Source organism: Phyllobates terribilis, unplaced genomic scaffold, assembly GCF_046119375.1.
Source record: "Phyllobates terribilis strain yellow unplaced genomic scaffold, ASM4611937v1 Scaffold_1__5_contigs__length_1240528914, whole genome shotgun sequence".
Taxonomy (NCBI): Eukaryota; Metazoa; Chordata; class Amphibia; order Anura; family Dendrobatidae; genus Phyllobates; species Phyllobates terribilis.
The window spans coordinates 744736760-744757521 of NW_027362761.1; the positions used below are offsets into that span (position 1 = coordinate 744736760).

At 40.4% G+C, this 20762-nt stretch overlaps 6 non-coding genes across 6 annotated transcripts; all 6 read left to right on the top strand.

The window, feature by feature from the left end:
- Positions 1-1086: 1086 nt before the first annotated feature.
- Positions 1087-1172, top strand: TRNAR-UCU (transfer RNA arginine (anticodon UCU)). The gene is given in 2 exon segments: positions 1087-1123; positions 1137-1172. It is a non-coding gene; the product is annotated as a tRNA-Arg (tRNA).
- Positions 1173-4591: 3419 nt separating this feature from the next.
- TRNAR-UCU (transfer RNA arginine (anticodon UCU)) lies at positions 4592-4678 on the top strand. The gene is given in 2 exon segments: positions 4592-4628; positions 4643-4678. It is a non-coding gene; the product is annotated as a tRNA-Arg (tRNA).
- Positions 4679-8491: 3813 nt separating this feature from the next.
- On the top strand, positions 8492-8577 carry TRNAR-UCU (transfer RNA arginine (anticodon UCU)). The gene is given in 2 exon segments: positions 8492-8528; positions 8542-8577. It is a non-coding gene; the product is annotated as a tRNA-Arg (tRNA).
- Positions 8578-10248: 1671 nt separating this feature from the next.
- On the top strand, positions 10249-10334 carry TRNAR-UCU (transfer RNA arginine (anticodon UCU)). The gene is given in 2 exon segments: positions 10249-10285; positions 10299-10334. It is a non-coding gene; the product is annotated as a tRNA-Arg (tRNA).
- Positions 10335-17610: 7276 nt separating this feature from the next.
- On the top strand, positions 17611-17696 carry TRNAR-UCU (transfer RNA arginine (anticodon UCU)). The gene is given in 2 exon segments: positions 17611-17647; positions 17661-17696. It is a non-coding gene; the product is annotated as a tRNA-Arg (tRNA).
- Positions 17697-19364: 1668 nt separating this feature from the next.
- TRNAR-UCU (transfer RNA arginine (anticodon UCU)) lies at positions 19365-19450 on the top strand. Its single transcript is given in 2 exon segments — positions 19365-19401; positions 19415-19450. It is a non-coding gene; the product is annotated as a tRNA-Arg (tRNA).
- Positions 19451-20762: the final 1312 nt, after the last annotated feature.

Consider the following 20762-nt stretch of genomic DNA (forward strand, 5'->3'; position numbering starts at 1 on the left):
GGATTTGGGGTTTCTAGATATTTTTGGCTGATTTATCAACTATTGCTTAAAAAAATGCAGAATTTGGTGCAAGCATACTCCAGTCCATCCGTAGCGTGATTATATGTATGCATGACTTCTGGTATAAATTTTGCACCATTATGCGAAACGTGGACATTTTTTTTGCTAAAAAGTCACCAAAAGGTCAAAGATAAGAACAGATTGATATCAGCTGGCTTGTCCTCATGAACACTTTCTCCTGAGCTAACGAGATCAATGAAATCATGTAATCAGGTCATTTTTTGGAGAGCTAAAATTCAGTGGAAATGAGGTTTTTCTGAATAAGTTAATTTTCATGGCAAGAAATGAGTTTGCAAATGTTGGCAGTTCATTTGATCTCTATTCATAATAAACTAGAGTTACACTAATTACCACTGTTAAACTGAAGCAGTAAATTTTGTGGAAACCAAATTTTATATCAGTTTGAACACTTTTGGCCATTATTGTTGAGTCCTAGTTATTTTTTGAAAAACTGCAAAAGGAAAAAATGAGGAAAGGAAAAACGTCTAATTAATGGTATAGGTTCCTGCTGAAATCAGGATATATAGCAGGAGCACAACAGAAAATTTCCCAGCAATTATTTGGACTAAAACACATGTTCTCTAATAGTCTTCTCACATGGCTAAAATAATTTCTTTTGTATTGACTCCTATCCTTCCCAATCCTGTGGTCCATTAGCGTACAACGACACTTATGTTCTAAACAATTTTTCTTCCCATAAGATCCAGAGGGCCAGTGGCTACTGCATTGAAGCAATAGAAATTAATAAAGCTGATCGCTTGAGAGATAGAAACCAAAAAAAGCTACCCCTTCCTTGGTCTTGCATACATTTCAATGCCACACTTTCGCAACACGGAACTAGCATTAATATGAATAGATCTTTTTTTTAAAACATTTGCATTTTCTTGTTGACAAGTTTTACTTTTACATATAAGAAGACTAAAGCAAAGTTTCAAAGAGAACAGGAATCTTACTGTTGTCAAGTCATCATCAGGAAAATGGTTTGTCTAGACTAGACAGAACACCCACCTCATTCAGGAGACTTGTGGCTCTGTGGCGCAATGGATAGCGCATTGGAATTCTAGGGAACTGATGTGATTCAAAGGTTGTGGGTTCAAGTCCCGCCAGAGTCATGTTTTGTAGCTTGTGGGACATTAATACTTTGCCTCAGTTGATGTTAGAAAGATGAAAAAGTAAAAATTATAAAAATCTGGGCTTCATACTAACGTTTAGAGCATTGTTCCAGGACTAAAACTTCACTGGGGTCTACTTGCTACAGAAGACTAATAGGACGACTCAATTTTGTTGACTTTTAAAATAACTTATTTTGCATCCAGTTTAGAAATTCTTGATTTATGTATGTTATCAGTACATAAAAGAGAAATGACAAAAACTCTTTAATGCTGAGTTTTTTTTCTGATGTCTCTATCAGAGTGAACTAACTGAGGCTATGGTTTAGGATTCCTGAACTTACAAATTGGAAGTCACATTTAGATTTGAGCTCAGCAAAGAACATAGAGGGAGCAGATACTAATGGCTCGATGTACCAAAAGATAGCAGATAGGGCACAATTTGTTATTGCCTATTTTTGGTCTAGTGTTTGATGTTCTGTTACTTGTTTCACTAGTCCAAGATTCTTTTTTTAATTTGAGCATTTTTAAAAGTCTTTTTTGTATGTATTTGCCTGATATTTCTTTATGATCTCTATTGTGGGTTGGATTTGGGGTTTCTAGATATTTTTGGCTGATTTATCAACTATTGCTTAAAAAAATGCAGAATTTGGTGCAAGCATACTCCAGTCCATCCGTAGCGTGATTATATGTATGCATGACTTCTGGTATAAATTTTGCACCATTATGTGAAACGTGGACATTTTTTTTGCTAAAAAGTCACCAAAAAGGTCAAAGATAAGAACAGAGTGATATCAGCTGGCTTGTCCTCATGAACACTTTCTCCTGAGCTAATGAGATCACTGAAATCATGTAATCAGGTCAATTTTTGGAGAGCTTAAATTCAGTGGAAATGAGGTTTTTGTGAATAAGTTAATTTTTATGGCAAGAAATGAGTTTGCAAATGTTGGCAGTTTGTTTGATCTCTATTCATAATAAACTAGAGTTACACTAACTACCACTGTTAAACTGAAGCAGTAAACTTTGTGGAAACCAAATTTTATATCAGTTTGAACACTTTTGGCCATTATTGTTTAGTCCTAGTTATTCTTTGAAAAACTACAGAAGGAAAAAATAAGCAAAGGAAAAACATCTAATTAACGGTATAGGTGCCTGCTGAAATCAGGATATATAGAAGGAGCACTACAGAAAATTTCCCAGCAATTATTTGGACTAAATCACATGTTTTCTGATAGTCTTTTCACATGGCTAAAATAATTTCTTTTGAATTGACTTCTATCCTTCCCAATCCAGTGGTCCATTAGCGTACAACGACACTTATGTTCTAAACAATTTTTCTTCCCATAAGTTCCAGAGGGCCAGTGGTTACTGCATTGAAGCAATAGAAATTAATAAAGCTGATCGCTTGAGAGATAGAAACCAAAAAAAGCTACCCCTTTCTTGGTCTTCCATACATTTCAATGCCACACTTTAGCAACACGGAACTAACATTAATATGAATAGATCTTTTTTTTAAAACATTGGCATTTTCTTGTTGACAAGTTTTACTTTTACATATAAGAAGACAAAAGCAAAGTTTCAAAGAGAACAGGAATCTTACTGTGTCAAGTCATCAGGAAAATGGTTTGTCTAGACTAGACAGAACACCCACCTCATTCAGGAGACTTCTGGTCTGTGGCGCAATGGATAGCACATTGGACTTCTAGTGGAACTTATGTGATTCAAAGGTTGTGGGTTTGAGTCCCACCAGAGTCATATTTTGTAGCTTGCGTGACATTAATACTTTGTCTCAGTTGATGTTATAAAGATGGAAAAGAAAAAATTAGCAAATCTGGGCTTCATACTAACGTTTAGAGCATTGTTCAAGGACAAAAACTTCACTGGGGTCTACTTCCTACAGAAGACTAATAGGATGACTCAATTTTGTTGACTTTTAAAATAACTTATTTTGCATCCAGTTTAGAAATTCTTGATTTATGTATGTTATCAGTACATAAAAGAGAAATGACAAAAACTCTTTAATGCTGAGTTTTTTTTCTGATGTCTCTATCAGAGTGAACTAACTGAGGCTATGGTTTAGGATTCCTGAACTTACAAATTGGTAGTCACATTTAGATTTGAGCTCAGCAAAGAACGTAGAGGGAGCAGCTACTAACAGCTCCATGTCCCAAAGGATAGCAGATAGGGCACAATTTGTTATTGCCTATTTTTGGTCTAGTGTTTGATGTTCTGTTACTTGTTTTCACTAGTCCAAGATTCTTTTTTTAATTTGAGCAATTTTAAAAATCTATTTGTATGTATTTGCCTGATATTTCTTTATGATCTCTATTGTGGGTTGAATTTGGGGTTTCTAGATATTTTTGGCTGATTTATCAACTATTGCTTAAAAAAATGCAGAATTTGGTGCAAGCATACTCCAGTCCATCCGTAGAGTGATTATATGTATGCATGACTTCTGGTATAAATTTTGCACCATTATGTGAAACGTGGACATTTTTTTTGCTAAAAAGTCACCAAAAAGGTCAAAGATAAAAACAGAATGATATCAGCTGGCTTGTCCTCATGAACACTTTCTCCTGAGCTAACAAGATCACTGAAATCATGTAATCAGGTCAATTTTGGAGAGCTTAAATTCAGTGGAAATGAGGTTATTGTGAATAAGTTAATTTTTATGGCAAGAAATGCGTTTGCAAATGTCGGCAGTTCGTTTGATCTCTATTCATAATAAACTAGAGTTACACAAATCACCACTGTTAATACTGAAGCAGTAAACTTTGTGGAAACTAAATTTTATATCAGTCTGAACAATTTTGGGCCATTATTGTTGAATCCTAGTTATTCTTTGAAAAACTGCAAAAGGAAAAAATGAGCAAAGGAAAAACATCTAATTAATGGTATAGGTGCCTGCTGAAATCAGGATATATAGCAGGAGCACTACAGAAAATTTCCCAGCAATTATTTGGACTAAAACACATGTTTTCTGATAGTCTTTTCACATGGCTAAAATAATTTCATTTGTATTGACTCCTATCCTTCCCAATCCAGTGGTCCATTAGCGTACAACGACACTTATGTTCTAAACAATTTTTCTTCCCATAAGATCCAGAGGGCCAGTGGCTACTGCATTGAAGCAATAGAAATTAATAAAGCTGATCGCTTGAGAGATAGAAACCAAAAAAAGCTACCCCTTCCTTGGTCTTGCATACATTTCAATGCCACACTTTAGCAACACGGAACTAGCATTAATATGAATAGATCTTTTTTTTAAAACATTTGCATTTTCTTGTTGACAAGTTTTACTTTTACATATAAGAAGACTAAAGCAAAGTTTCAAAGAGAACAGGAATCTTACTGTTGTCAAGTCATCAGGAAAATGGTTTGTCTAGAATAGACAGAATACACACCTCATTCAGAAGACTTGTGGCTCTGTGGCGCAATGGATAGCGCATTGGACTTCTAGGGAACTGCATGTGATTCAAAGGTTGTGGGTTCGAGTCCCACCAGAGTCATATTTTGTAGCTTGCGTGACATTAATACTTTGCCTCAGTTGATGTTAGAAAGATGAAAAAGAAAAAATTATAAAAATCTGGGCTTCATACTAACGTTTAGAGCATTGTTCCAGGACTAAAACTTAACTGGGGTCTACCTGCTACAGAAGACTAATAGGACGACTCAATTTTGTTGACTTTTAAAATAACTTATTTTGCATCCAGTTTAGAAATTCTTGATTTATGTATGTTATCAGTACATAAAAGAGAAATGACAAAAACTCTTTAATGCTGAGTTTTTTTTCTGATGTCTCTATCAGAGTGAACTAACTGAGGCTATGGTTTAGGATTCCTGAACTTACAAATTGGAAGTCACATTTAGATTTGAGCTCAGCAAAGAACATAGAGGGAGCAGATACTAATGGCTCGATGTACCAAAAGATAGCAGATAGGGCACAATTTGTTACTGCCTATTTTTGGTCTAGTGTTTGATGTTCTGTTACTTGTTTTCACTTGTCCAAGATTCTTTTTTTAATTTGAGCATTTTTAAAAGTCTTTTTTGTATGTATTTGCCTGATATTTCTTTATGATCTCTATTGTGGGTTGGATTTGGGGTTTCTAGATATTTTTGGCTGATTTATCAACTATTGCTTAAAAAAATGCAGAATTTGGTGCAAGCATACTCCAGTCCATCCGTAGCTTGATTATATGTATGCATGACTTCTGGTATAAATTTTGCACCATTATGCGAAACGTGGACATTTTTTTTGCTAAAAAGTCACCAAAAGGTCAAAGATAAGAACAGATTGATATCAGCTGGCTTGTCCTCATGAACACTTTCTCCTGAGCTAACGAGATCAATGAAATCATGTAATCAGGTCATTTTTTGGAGAGCTAAAATTCAGTGGAAATGAGGTTTTTCTGAATAAGTTAATTTTCATGGCAAGAAATGAGTTTGCAAATGTTGGCAGTTCATTTGATCTCTATTCATAATAAACTAGAGTTACACTAATTACCACTGTTAAACTGAAGCAGTAAATTTTGTGGAAACCAAATTTTATATCAGTTTGAACACTTTTGGCCATTATTGTTGAGTCCTAGTTATTTTTTGAAAAACTGCAAAAGGAAAAAATGAGGAAAGGAAAAACGTCTAATTAATGGTATAGGTTCCTGCTGAAATCAGGATATATAGCAGGAGCACAACAGAAAATTTCCCAGCAATTATTTGGACTAAAACACATGTTCTCTAATAGTCTTCTCACATGGCTAAAATAATTTCTTTTGTATTGACTCCTATCCTTCCCAATCCTGTGGTCCATTAGCGTACAACGACACTTATGTTCTAAACAATTTTTCTTCCCATAAGATCCAGAGGGCCAGTGGCTACTGCATTGAAGCAATAGAAATTAATAAAGCTGATCGCTTGAGAGATAGAAACCAAAAAAAGCTACCCATTTCTTGGTCTTGCATACAATTCAATGCCACACTTTAGCAACACAGAACTAACATTAAAATGAATAGATCTTTTTATTAAAACAATGGCATTTTCTTGTTGACAAGTTTTACTTTTACATATAAGAAGACTAAAGCAAAGTTTCAAAGAGAACAGGACTCTTACTGTGTCAAGTCATCAGGAAAATGGTTTGTCTAGACTAGACAGAACACCCACCTCATTCAGGAGACTTCTGGTCTGTGGCGCAATGGATAGCACATTGGACTTCTAGTGGAACTTATGTGATTCAAAGGTTGTGGGTTTGAGTCCCACCAGAGTCATATTTTGTAGCTTGCGTGACATTAATACTTTGTCTCAGTTGATGTTATAAAGATGGAAAAGAAAAAATTAGCAAATCTGGGCTTCATACTAACGTTTAGAGCATTGTTCAAGGACAAAAACTTCACTGGGGTCTACTTCCTACAGAAGACTAATAGGATGACTCAATTTTGTTGACTTTTAAAATAACTTATTTTGCATCCAGTTTAGAAATTCTTGATTTATGTATGTTATCAGTACATAAAAGAGAAATGACAAAAACTCTTTAATGCTGAGTTTTTTTTCTGATGTCTCTATCAGAGTGAACTAACTGAGGCTATGGTTTAGGATTCCTGAACTTACAAATTGGAAGTCACATTTAGATTTGAGCTCAGCAAAGAACGTAGAGGGAGCAGCTACTAACAGCTCCATGTCCCAAAGGATAGCAGATAGGGCACAATTTTTTATTGCCTATTTTTGGTCTAGTGTTTGATGTTCTGTTACTTGTTTTCACTAGTCCAAGATTCTTTTTTTAATTTGAGCAATTTTAAAAATCTATTTGTATGTATTTGCCTGATATTTCTTTATGATCTCTATTGTGGGTTGAATTTGGGGTTTCTAGATATTTTTGGCTGATTTATCAACTATTGCTTAAAAAAATGCAGAATTTGGTGCAAGCATACTCCAGTCCATCCGTAGAGTGATTATATGTATGCATGACTTCTGGTATAAATTTTGCACCATTATGTGAAACGTGGACATTTTTTTTGCTAAAAAGTCACCAAAAAGGTCAAAGATAAAAACAGAATGATATCAGCTGGCTTGTCCTCATGAACACTTTCTCCTGAGCTAACAAGATCACTGAAATCATGTAATCAGGTCAATTTTGGAGAGCTTAAATTCAGTGGAAATGAGGTCTTTGTGAATAAGTTAATTTTTATGGCAAGAAATGCGTTTGCAAATGTCGGCAGTTCGTTTGATCTCTATTCATAATAAACTAGAGTTACACAAATCACCACTGTTAATACTGAAGCAGTAAACTTTATGGAAACTAAATTTTATATCAGTCTGAACAATTTTGGGCCATTATTGTTGAATCCTAGTTATTCTTTGAAAAACTGCAAAAGGAAAAAATGAGCAAAGGAAAAACATCTAATTAATGGTATAGGTGCCTGCTGAAATCAGGATATATAGCAGGAGCACTACAGAAAATTTCCCAGCAATTATTTGGACTAAAACACATGTTCTCTGATAGACTGTGTGCCCACGTAGCATTTTTCAAGCGTATATGCTGCGGAATTTCCGCAGCGTAAACGCTTGAAAAACGCATGTATATCCGCACCCCATGGTCCCCAATGGGATTCCGCAAGTTCTATGCACATGTTGCGGATTTTTCCGCAGCGTTTATGCCGCGTTCAAAAATCCGCAGCATGTCATTTAATTTTGCGTTTCCGCAAGCGGAATTGCCTTTGTCCAATGCATAAAAAACACAAGGCAATTCCGCATGTGGAAAACGCGTGATGAACACGCGAAAAATGCGCGATAAACGCGTGCGGAATTCCGCATGCGTTTTTCCGGGAGAGGACTTGCATTTATGCAGCAGAAATTTTCTGCTTCATAAATGCAACGTGGGCACATAGCCATAGTCTTTTCACATGGCTAAAATAATTTCTTTTGTATTGACTCCTATCCTTCCCAATCCAGTGGTCCATTAGCGTACAACGACACTTATGTTCTAAACAATTTTTCTTCCCATAAGTTCCAGAGGGCCAGTGGCTACTGCATTGAAGCAATAGAAATTAATAAAGCCGATCGCTTGAGAGATAGAAACCAAAAAAAGCTACCCCTTTCTTGGTCTTGCATACATTTCAATGCCACACTTTAGCAACATGGAACTAACATTAATATGAATAGATCTTTTTTTTAAAACATTTGCATTTTCTTGTTGACAAGTTTTACTTTTACACATAAGAAGACTAAAGCAAAGTTTCAAAGAGAACAGGAATCTTACTGTTGTCAAGTCATCATCAGGAAAATGGTTTGTCTAGACTAGACAGAACACCCACCTCATTCAGGAGACTTGTGGCTCTGTGGCGCAATGGATAGCGTATTGGACTTCTAGGGAACTGATGTGATTCAAAGGTTGTGGGTTTGAGTCCCACCAGAGTCATATTTTGTAGCTTGTGTGACATTAATACTTTGTCTCAGTTGATGTTAGAAAGATGAAACAGAAAAAATTATAAAAATCTGGGCTTCATACTAACGTTTAGAGCATTGTTCCAGGACTAAAACTTCACTGGGGTCTACTTGCTACAGAAGACTAATAGGACGACTCAATTTTGTTGACTTTTAAAATAACTTATTTTGCATCCACTTTAGAAATTCTTGATTTATGTATGTTATCAGTACATAAAAGATAAATGACAAAAACTCTTTAATGCTGAGTTTTTTTTCTGATGTCTCTATCAGAGTGAACTAACTGAGGCTATGGTTTAGGATTCCTGAACTTACAAATTGGAAGTCACATTTAGATTTGAGCTCAGCAAAGAACATAGAGGGAGCAGCTACTAATGGCTCGATGTACCATAAGATAGCAGATAGGGCACAATTTGTTATTGCCTATTTTTGGTCTAGTGTTTGATGTTCTGTTACTTGTTTTCACTAGTCCAAGATTCTTTTTTTAATTTGAGCAATTTTAAAAGTATTTTTTATATGTATTTGCCTGATAATTCTTTATGATCTCTATTGTAGGTTGGATTTGGGGTTTCTAGATATTTTTGGCTGATTTATCAACTATTGCTTAAAAAAATGCAGAATTTGGTGTTAGCATACTCCAGTCCATCCGTAGAGTGATTATATGTATGCATGACTTCTGGTATAAATTTTGCACCATTATGCGAAACGTGGACATTTTTTTTGCTATAAAGTCACCAAAAAGGTCAAAGATAAGAACAGAGTGATATCAGCTGGCTTGTCCTCATGAACACTTTCTCCTGAGCTAACGAGATCAATGAAATCATGTAATCAAGTCATTTTTTGGAGAGCTTAAATTCAGTGGAAATGAGGTTTTTCTGAATAAGTTAATTTTCATGGCAAGAAATGAGTTTGCAAATGTTGGCAGTTCATTTGATCTCTATTCATAATAAACTAGAGCTACACAAATCACCACTGTTAATACTGAAGCAGTAAACTTTGTGGAAACTAAATTTTATATCAGTCTGAACACTTTGGGCCATTATTGTTGAGTCCTAGTTATTCTTTGAAAAACTGCAAAAGGAAAAAATGAGCAAAGGAAAAACATCTAATTAATGGTATAGGTGCCTACTGAAATCAGGATATATAACAGGAGCACTACAGAAAATTTCCCAGCAATTATTTGGACTAAAACACATGTTCTCTGATAGTCTTTTCACATGGTTAAAATAATTTCTTTTGTATTGACTCCTATCCTTCCCAATCCAGTGGTCCATTAGCATACAACCACACTTATGTTCTAAACAATTTTTCTTGCCATAAGTTCCAGAGGGCCAGTGGCTACTGCATTGAAGCAATAGAAATTAATAAAACTGATCGCTTGAGAGATAGAAACCAAAAAAAGCTACCCCTTTCTTGGTCTTGCATACATTTCAATGCCACACTTTAGCAACACGGAACTAACATTACTATGAATAGATGTTTTTTTTAAAACATTGGCATTTTCTTGTTGACAAGTTTTTCTTTTACATATAAGAAGACTAAAGTAAAGTTTCAGAGAGAACAGGAATCTTACTGTGTCAAGTCATCATCAGGAAAATGGTTTGTCTAGACTAGACAGAACACCCACCTCATTCAGGAGACTTGTGGCTCTGTGGCGCAATGGATAGCGCATTGGACTTCTAGGGAACTGATGTGATTCAAAGGTTGTGGGTTCGAGTCCCACCCGAGTCATATTTTGTAGCTTGCGTGACATTAATACTTTGTCTCAGTTGATGTTAGAAAGATGAAAAAGAAAAAATTATAAAAATCTGGGCTTCATACAAACGTTTAGAGCATTGTTCCAGGACTAAAACTTCACTGGGGTCTACTTGCTACAGAAGACTAATAGGACAACTCAATTTTGTTGACTTTTAAAATAACTTATTTTGCATCCAGTTTAGAAATTCTTGATTTATGTATGTTATCAGTACATAAAAGAGAAATGACGCAAACTCTTTAATGCTGAGTTTTTTTTCTGATGTCTCTATCAGAGTGAACTAACTGAGGTTTAGGATTCCTGAACTTACAAATTCGAAGTCACATTTAGATTTGAGCTCAGCAAAGAACATAGAGGGAGCAGCTACTAATGGCTCGATGTACCAAAAGATAGCAGATAGGGCACAATTTGTTATTGCCTATTTTTGGTCTAGTGTTTGATGTTCTGTTACTTGTTTTCACTAGTCCAAGATTCTTTTTTTAATTTGAGCATTTTTAAAAGTCTTTTTTGTATGTATTTGCCTGATATTTCTTTATGATCTCTATTGTGGGTTGGATTTGGGGTTTCTATATATTTTTGGCTGATTTATCAACTATTGCTTAAAAAAATGCAGAATTTGGTGCAAGCATACTCCAGTCCATCCGTAGAGTGATTATATGTATGCATGACTTCTGGTATAAATTTTGCACCATTATGCGAAACGTGGACATTTTTTTTTCTAAAAAGTCACCAAAAAGGTCAAAGATAAGAACAGAGTGATATCAGCTGGCTTGTCCTCATGAACACTTTCTCCTGAGCTAACGAGATCAATGAAATCATGTAATCAGGTCATTTTTTGGAGAGCTTAAATTCAGTGGAAATGAGGTTTTTCGGAAAAAGTAAATTTTCATGGCAAGAAATGAGTTTGCAAATGTTGGCAGTTCATTTGATCTCTATTCATAATAAACTAGAGTTACACTAATTACCACTGTTAAAACTGAAGCAGTAAACTTTGTGGAAACCAAATTTTATATCAGTCTGAACACTTTTGGCCATTATTGTTGAGTCCTAGTGTAACATACCTGGCGGCGTCCTTGCATAGTGGTCCATCTCCCACTGTGCAAGAGCGCGCACTTGATCTCCAGTCCAGGGTGTCTCTCTGGCTTCCCTCCATGCTGTCTGTTTGCTTCTGTGTCTGCTGCTTATGGGCGGCGCCCGATCACTTCCTGCTTTTTGTACCTGCTGCAGGCACACCCTTTGTGCGTCCTCAGCCTATTGCTGTCTGTCACCTGGTATTTAAACCAGCTGCCCCATTAACCCATGCCTGAGCATCTTGCCCTGTCAGTTGGCTTTTGTCTCTGACATGCCAGGTCCTGTCTATGTTACCTGTCTTGCAGTATCTGTTCCCATGTCTGTACTGTGTCCTATCTGTGTACCTTAACCTGCAGTCTTTACTCGTTCCTTGCCTGTTCGTTCCGCCTTCCTGGAGGCTGTATTTCCAGGCCAGTCTGAACACGCTCCTTGCCTGTTCGTCCCGCCTCTCTGGGGGCCGTATTCCCAGACCCGCTCCTGTATCCCGCTGCAGTGTCGGTCTCCTCCGTACACTCAGTTCCAGTCTGAACTCTCTCCTATCTTTTACCTGTTTTTTCTCTATGTCCGTTCCTTTCCTTTTTCTGCAGAGTCTGAACTCGTACCTACTCCTGCTCGTTGTCACTGTACTTCCGTTTGTGAGTTTGTGGTCCACTCGCTACTTCTCTGCAAGTACCCTGTGGGTATCTGGTTCTGCCTTTCCCTTCTAGTCTGTTCCATGTGAACAGAGCCCTATTCCTTCCGCGTCTGCGGTTTTCGCTTTGCTCTGCTCTGTCCACCGCGTCTGCGGTTTTCGCTTTGCTCAGCTCTGTCCGCCGCGTCTGCGGTTTTCGCTTTGCTCAGCTCTGTCCGCCGCGTCTGTGGTTTTCGCTTTGCTCAGCTCTGTCCACCGCGTCTGCGGTTTTCGCTTTGCTCAGCTCTGTCCACCGCGTCTGCGGTTTTCGCTTTGCTCAGCTCTGTCCACCGCGTCTGCGGTTTTCGCTTTGCTCAGCTCTGTCCACCGCGTCTGCGGTTTTCGCTTTGCTCAGCTCTGTCCACCGCGTCTGCGGTTTTCGTTTTGCTCAGCTCTGTCCACCGCGTCTGCGGTTTTCGCTTTGCTCAGCTCTGTCCACCGTGTCTGCGGTTTTCGCTTTGCTCAGCTCTGTCCACCGCGTCTGCGGTTTTCGCTTTGCTCAGCTCTGTCCACCGCGTCTGCGGTTTTCGCTTTGCTCAGCTCTGTCCACCGCGTCTGCGGTTTTCGCTTTGCTCAGCTCTGTCCACCGCGTCTGCGGTTTTCGCTTTGCTCAGCTCTGTCCACCGCGTCTGCTGTTTTCGCTTTGCTCAGCTCTGTCTACCGCGTCTGCGGTTTCGAATTTGTCTCCCAGTCTGTACTGGACCCTACCCAGCTTGTGCTCTAGTCTGCCTGTTCCTGTATTCCCCGGTGTGGGTCAACAGCCGTGTCCGGAGTCTGACCTGGAGTAGACCCTGGTTCCTCTGCTCGGTTCCTCCCTGGTGCACTGGCGTCGTATGCCGTCGTGCGACCTTGGTCGGATCCGGCAGATACTTAGTTACGCCCCTCCAGGCACTCTCCGGTTCATGGCACAGTAGAATCACTACATAAACACGCACACGCCAGTCAGTCCGGGCGTGTGCATTACAGCATGCTCAGGCCATGGTTCCCGTTGAGCCCCACGGCCTTTGCTCTCTGAGAAGTTTTCCAGCGAATACATGCATTAAAATAAATAAATAAAAAAATTTTTTTTCCCTTTAGCTGAGTTCCAGGCGAATTACGCACCCGTCCAGATGGATCTATCTGCTCTCGTTCCTGCGGATCCGCTACGTTATTATGGGGATCCAAGACAAAGTCGTGCATTTGTGGAGCAATGCATGCTACCCTTCAAGTTCTACCCTCTATGTTTTCCCACCGATCGGGTTAAGGTGGCATTCATTATGTCTTACCTGGCGGGTGATGCCTTGGAATGGATCAACCCCCTATATGAAACACAGGATCCGATCCTCCTGGACCTAATGGCCTTCCTGGTGGCCTTTCTAATGGTCTTTGATGATCCTAACCCGGAGGCTCCTGCTGAAGCTTCACTTCCCAATATCCCGGAGCAGCCCCAATGGGTAATGTGTGTGGGTAGCGCAATAGTCCTCCAGCCCAATGAGACTACTGCCCACCCAGAATCCTCACAGGGTGACTACGCTTTCCGGAATACTTCTCCCAACCTCAAGAGGCAGTCCAGACGTGCTAGGCGTAGAGGCAAGCCGTCACGCCAGGGTCTGTCCTCCCTGAGACCTCCTGACCCCAACCTTGAAGTCCCTACTGAAGCTTCATCTCCCTGTATCCCGGAGAAGCCCCAACGGGTAATGTGCGTGGGTAGTGCACCAGTTCTCCTGCCCGAAGAGACTTCTGCCCATCCAGACTCCACACAGGAGAACTTCCTGCACCCGGCATCAGATGCTTCACCCACTTTAACCGGTGTGCATGTCCAAGGATGCTCCAAAGCTGTGGTTACCTCAGAGTCTGTGCACCTCTACTACCTGGTGGAGGACCCCCAGTTGCCTCCTGAATCCTCCGGGATACCACTCGATGACAAATGGAGAGAGACTTCTCTACACCCAGTACTCGATACTTTGTCCGCTTCGTCCTGTGAGCCTGATAATGGGTACCCCAAAGTGGTAGTTACCTCCGAGTCTCTACACCCCTCCGACCAGGCGGAGGACCTCCAGTTGTCTCCATAACCCTTCGGGGTGCTACCTGGTAGCGAAAGGACAGAGACTCTCCTATACTCTGTACCTGATACCTCGCTCGCTTCGTCCAGTGAGTCCAACCTAGTGTACTCCGAAGCAGAGGTTACTCCCGAGTCTCTACACCCCTCCGACCAGGCGGAGGACCTCCAGTTGTCTCCAGAACCCTTCGGGGTGCCACCTGGTGGTGAATGGATAGAGACTTTCCTATATCCTGGATCTGATACCTCGCTTGCTTCGTCCAGGGAGTCCGACCTAGGGTACTCTGAAGCAGATGTTTTCCCCGAGCCTCTGCACTCTTCTGACCCGGCAGAGGACCTCCAGTTGTTTCCTGACTCCTCCGGGGTACCACCAGATAACAAAGAGACAGTGACTTTTTTTCACCCTGTACTTGATAACCTGTCTATTTTTTCCTGTGAATTTGACAAGATGTACCTCGAAGCAGAGGTTATCCCCGAGTCTCTACACCCCTCCGACCAGGCGGAGGACCTCCAGTTGTCTCCTGAACCCTTCGGGGTGCTACCTGATAACGAATGGACAGGTACTCTTCTATATTCGGTACCTGATACCTCGCCCGCTTCATCCAGCGAGTCCGACCTAGTGTACTCTGAAGCAGAGGTTACCCCCGAGTCTCTGCACTATTCCGACCCGGTGGAGGACTCCCAGTTGTTTTCTGAATCCTCCTGGGTACCACCAGATAACAAGGTAACAGGGACTTTTCTACACCTTGTACCTGATACCTCGCCCATTTCATCCTGTGAGTTTGACAAGATGTACCCCGAAGCAGAGGTTACCCCCGAGTCTCTGCACTCCTTCAACCCGGTGGAGGACTTCCAGTTGTCTCCTGAACCCTCTGGGGTGCTACCTGATAATAAGTGGAGAGAGACTTCCCTGTGTGCTGTTCCTGGTACTCCACCTGTTTCGTCTGTTGCTGAGGATGGCTGGATAGGAGGTAGCATCCTAGCTACCCAGATGAGACCAGTTTCTCCAGTGGACAGTGGAAGTGATCTACTTGAAGTAAAGGATTGGCCCTCGAATTCCCTGCGGAACATTCTGGCAGGCCTGAAGAAGAGGGGGCGTAAGGGGGGGGTACTGTAACATACCTGGCGGCGTCCTTGCATAGTGGTCCATCTCCCACTGTGCAAGAGCGCGCACTTGATCTCCAGTCCAGGGTGTCTCTCTGGCTTCCCTCCATGCTGTCTGTTTGCTTCTGTGTCTGCTGCTTATGGGCGGCGCCCGATCACTTCCTGCTTTTTGTACCTGCTGCAGGCACACCCTTTGTGCGTCCTCAGCCTATTGCTGTCTGTCACCTGGTATTTAAACCAGCTGCCCCATTAACCCATGCCTGAGCATCTTGCCCTGTCAGTTGGCTTTTGTCTCTGACATGCCAGGTCCTGTCTATGTTACCTGTCTTGCAGTATCTGTTCCCATGTCTGTACTGTGTTCTATCTGTGTACCTTAACCTGCAGTCTGTACTCGTTCCTTGCCTGTTCGTTCCACCTTCCTGGAGGCTGTATTTCCAGGCCAGTCTGAACACGCTCCTTGCCTGTTCGTCCCGCCTCTCTGGGGGCCGTATTCCCAGACCCGCTCCTGTATCCCGCTGCAGTGTCGGTCTCCTCCGTACACTCAGTTCCAGTCTGAACTCTCTCCTATCTTTTACCTGTTTTTTCTCTATGTCCGTTCCTTTCCTTTTTCTGCAGAGTCTGAACTCGTACCTACTCCTGCTCGTTGTCACTGTACTTCCGTTTGTGAGTTTGTGGTCCACTCGCTACTTCTCTGCAAGTACCCTGTGGGTATCTGGTTCTGCCTTTCCCTTCTAGTCTGTTCCGTGTGAACAGAGCCCTGTTCCTTCCGCGTCTGCGGTTTTCGCTTTGCTCTGCTCTGTCCACCGCGTCTGCGGTTTTCGCTTTGCTCAGCTCTGTCCGCCGCGTCTGCGGTTTTCGCTTTGCTCAGCTCTGTCCGCCGCGTCTGTGGTTTTCGCTTTGCTCAGCTCTGTCCACCGCGTCTGCGGTTTTCGCTTTGCTCAGCTCTGTCCACCGCGTCTGCGGTTTTCGCTTTCCTCAGCTCTGTCCACCGCGTCTGCGGTTTTCGCTTTGCTCAGCTCTGTCCACCGAGTCTGCGGTTTTCGCTTTGCTCAGCTCTGTCCACCGCGTCTGCGGTTTTCGCTTTGCTCAGCTCTGTCCACCGCGTCTGCGGTTTTCGCTTTGCTCAGCTCTGTCCACCGCGTCTGCGGTTTTCGCTTTGCTCAGCTCTGTCCACCGCGTCTGCGGTTTTTGCTTTGCTCAGCTCTGTCCACCGCGTCTGCGGTTTTCGCTTTGCTCAGCTCTGTCCACCGCGTCTGCGGTTTTCGCTTTGCTCAGCTCTGTCCACCGCGTCTGCGGTTTTCGCTTTGCTCAGCTCTGTCCACCGCGTCTGCGGTTTTCGCTTTGCTCAGCTCTGTCCACCGCGTCTGCGGTTTTCGCTTTGCTCAGCTCTGTCCACCGCGTCTGCGGTTTTCGCTTTGCTCAGCTCTGTCCACCGCGTCTGCTGTTTTCGCTTTGCTCAGCTCTGTCTACCGCGTCTGCGGTTTCGAATTTGTCTCCCAGTCTGTACTGGACCCTACCCAGCTTGTGCTCTAGTCTGCCTGTTCCTGTATTCCCCGGTGTGGGTCAACAGCCGTGTCCGGAGTCTGACCTGGAGTAGACCCTGGTTCCTCTGCTCGGTTCCTCCCTGGTGCACTGGCGTCGTATGCCGTCGTGCGACCTTGGTCGGATTGGGCAGATACTTAGTTACGCCCCTCCAGGCACTCTCCGGTTCATGGCACAGTGGAATCACTACATAAACACGCACACGCCAGTCAGTCCGGGCGTGTGCATTACACCTAGCTATTCTTTGAAAAACTGCAAAAGGAAAAAATGATGAAAGGAAAAACGTCTAATTAATGGTATAGGTTCCTGCTGAAATCAGGATATATAGCAGGAGCACAACAGAAAATTTCCCAGCAATTATTTGGACTAAAACACATGTTCTCTGATAGTCTTTTCACATGGCTAAAATAATTTCTTTTGTATTGACTCCTATCCTTCCCAATTCAGTGGTCCATTAGCATACAACCACACTTATGTTCTAAACAATTTTTCTTGCCATAAGTTCCAGAGGGCCAGTGGCTACTGCATTGAAGCAATAGAAATTAATAAAGCTGATCGCTTGAGAGATAGAAACCAAAAAAAGCTACCCCTTTCTTGGTCTTGCATACATTTCAATGCCACACTTTAGCAACACGGAACTAACATTAATATGAATAGATCTTTTTTTTAAAACATTGGCATTTTCTTGTTGACAAGTTTTTCTTTTACATATAAGAAGACTAAAGTAAAGTTTCAAAGAGAACAGGAATCTTACTGTGTCAAGTCATCATCAGGAAAATGGTTTGTCTAGACTAGACAGAACACCCACCTCATTCAGGAGACTTGTGGCTCTGTGGCGCAATGGATAGCGCATTGGATTTCTAGGGAACTGATGTGATTCAAAGGTTGTGGGATCGAGTCCCACCAGAGTCATATTTTGTAGCTTGCGTGACATTAATACTTTGTCTCAGTTGATGTTAGAAATATGAAAAAGAAAAAATTATAAAAATCTGGGCTTCATACTAACGTTTAGAGCATTGTTCCAGGACTAAAACTTCACTGGAGTCTACTTGCTACAGAAGACTAATAGGACAACTCAATTTTGTTGACTTTTAAAATAACTTATTTTGCATCCAGTTTAGAAATTCTTGATTTATGTATGTTATCAGTACATAAAAGAGAAATGACGCAAACTCTTTAATGCTGAGTTTTTTTTCTGATGTCTCTATCAGAGTGAACTAACTGAGGCTATGGTTTAAGATTCCTGAACTTACAAATTCGAAGTCACATTTAGATTTGAGCTCAGCAAAGAACATAGAGGGAGCAGCTACTAATGGCTCGATGTACCAAAAGATAGCAGATAGGGCACAATTTGTTATTGCCTATTTTTGGTCTAGTGTTTGATGTTCTGTTACTTGTTTTCACTAGTCCAAGATTCTTTTTTTAATTTGAGCATTTTTAAAAGTCTTTTTTGTATGTATTTGCCTGATATTTCTTTATGATCTCTATTGTGGGTTGGATTTGGGGTTTCTAGATATTTTTGGCTGATTTATCAACTATTGCTTAAAAAAATGCAGAATTTGGTGCAAGCATACTCCAGTCCATCCGTAGAGTGATTATATGTATGCATGACATCTGGTATAAATTTTGCACCATTATGCGAAACGTGGACATTTTTTTTGCTAAAAAGTCACCAAAAAGGTCAAAGATAAGAACAGAGTGATATCAGCTGGCTTGTCCTCATGAACACTTTCTCCTGAGCTAACGAGATCAATGAAATCATGTAATCAGGTCATTTTTTGGAGAGCTTAAATTCAGTGGAAATGAGGTTTTTCTGAAAAAGTAAATTTTCATGGCAAGAAATGAGTTTGCAAATGTTGGCAGTTCATTTGATCTCTATTCATAATAAACTAGAGTTACACTAATTACCACTGTTAAAACTGAAGCAGTAAACTTTGTGGAAACCAAATTTTATATCAGTCTGAACACTTTTGGCCATTATTGTTGAGTCCTAGCTATTCTTTGAAAAACTGCAAAAGGAAAAAATGATGAAAGGAAAAACGTCTAATTAATGGTATAGGTTCCTGCTGAAATCAGGATATATAGCAGGAGCACAACAGAAAATTTCCCAGCAATTATTTGGACTAAAACACATGTTCTCTGATAGTCTTCTCACATGGCTAAAATAATTTCTTTTGTATTGACTCCTATCCTTCCCAATCCTGTGGTCCATTAGCGTACAACGACACTTATGTTCTAAACAATTTTTCTTCCCATAAGATCCAGAGGGCCAGTGGTTACTGCATTGAAGCAATAGAAATTAATAAAGCTGATCGCTTGAGAGATAGAAACCAAAAAAAGCTACCCCTTCCTTGGTCTTGCATACATTTCAATGCCACACTTTCGCAACACGGAACTAGCATTAATATGAATAGATCTTTTTTTTAAAACATTTGCATTTTCTTGTTGACAAGTTTTACTTTTACATATAAGAAGACTAAAGCAAAGTTTCAAAGAGAACAGGAATCTTACTGTTGTCAAGTCATCAGGAAAATGGTTGTCTAGACTAGACAGAATACACACCTCATTCAGGAGACTTGTGGCTCTGTGGCGCAATGGATAGCGCATTGGACTTCTAGGAAATTGATGTGATTCAAAGGTTGTGGGTTCGAGTCCCACCAGAGTTGTATTTTGTAGCTTGCGTGACATTAATACTTTGCCTCAGTTGATGTTAGAAAGATGAAAAAGAAAAAATTATAAAAATCTGGGCTTCATACTAACGTTTAGAGCATTGTTCCAAGACTAAAACTTAATTGGGGTCTACCTGCTACAGAAGACTAATAGGACGACTCAATTTTGTTGACTTTTAAAATAACTTATTTTGCATCCAGTTTAGAAATTCTTGATTTATGTATGTTATCAGTACATAAAAGAGAAATGACACAAACTCTTTAATGCTGAGTTTTTTTTCTGATGTCTCTATCAGAGTGAACTAACTGAGGCTATGGTTTAGGATTCCTGAACTTACAAATTGGAAGTCACATTTAGATTTGAGCTCAGCAAAGAACATAGAGGGAGCAGATACTAATGGCTCGATGTACCAAAAGATAGCAGATAGGGCACAATTTGTTATTGCCTATTTTTGGTCTAGTGTTTGATGATCTGTTACTTGTTTTCACTAGTCCAAGATTCTTTTTTTAATTTGAGCATTTTTAAAAGTCTTTTTTGTATGTATTTGCCTGATATTTCTTTATGATCTCTATTGTGGGTTGGATTTGGGGTTTCTAGATATTTTTGGCTGATTTATCAACTATTGCTTAAAAAAATGCAGAATTTGGTGCAAGCATACTCCAGGCCATCCGTAGCGTGATTATATGTATGCATGACTTCTTGTATAAATTTTGCACCATTATGCGAAACGTGGACATTTTTTTGCTATAAAGTCACCAAAAAGGTCAAAGATAAGAACAGAGTGATATCAGCTGGCTTGTCCTCATGAACACTTTCTCCTGAGCTAACGAGATCACTGAAATCATGTAATCAGGTCAATTTTGGAGAGCTTAAATTCAGTGGAAATGAGGTTTTTGTGAATAAGTTAATTTTCATGGCAAGAAATGAGTTTGCAAATGTTGGCAGTTCGTTTGATCTCTATTCATAATAAACTAGAGTTACACAAATCACCACTGTTAATACTGAAGCAGTAAACTTTGTGGAAACTAAATTTTATATCAGTCTGAACACTTTGGGCCATTATTGTTGAGTCCTAGTTATTCTTTGAAAAACTGCAAAAGGAAAAAATGAGCAAAGGAAAAACATCTAATTAATGGTATAGATGCCTGCTGAAATCAGGATATATAGCAGGAGCACTACAGAAAATTTCCCAGCAATTATTTGGACTAAAACACATGTTCTCTGATTGTCTTTTCACATGGCTAAAATAATTTCTTTTGTATTGACTCCTATCCTTCCCAATCCATTGGTCCATTAGCGTACAACGAC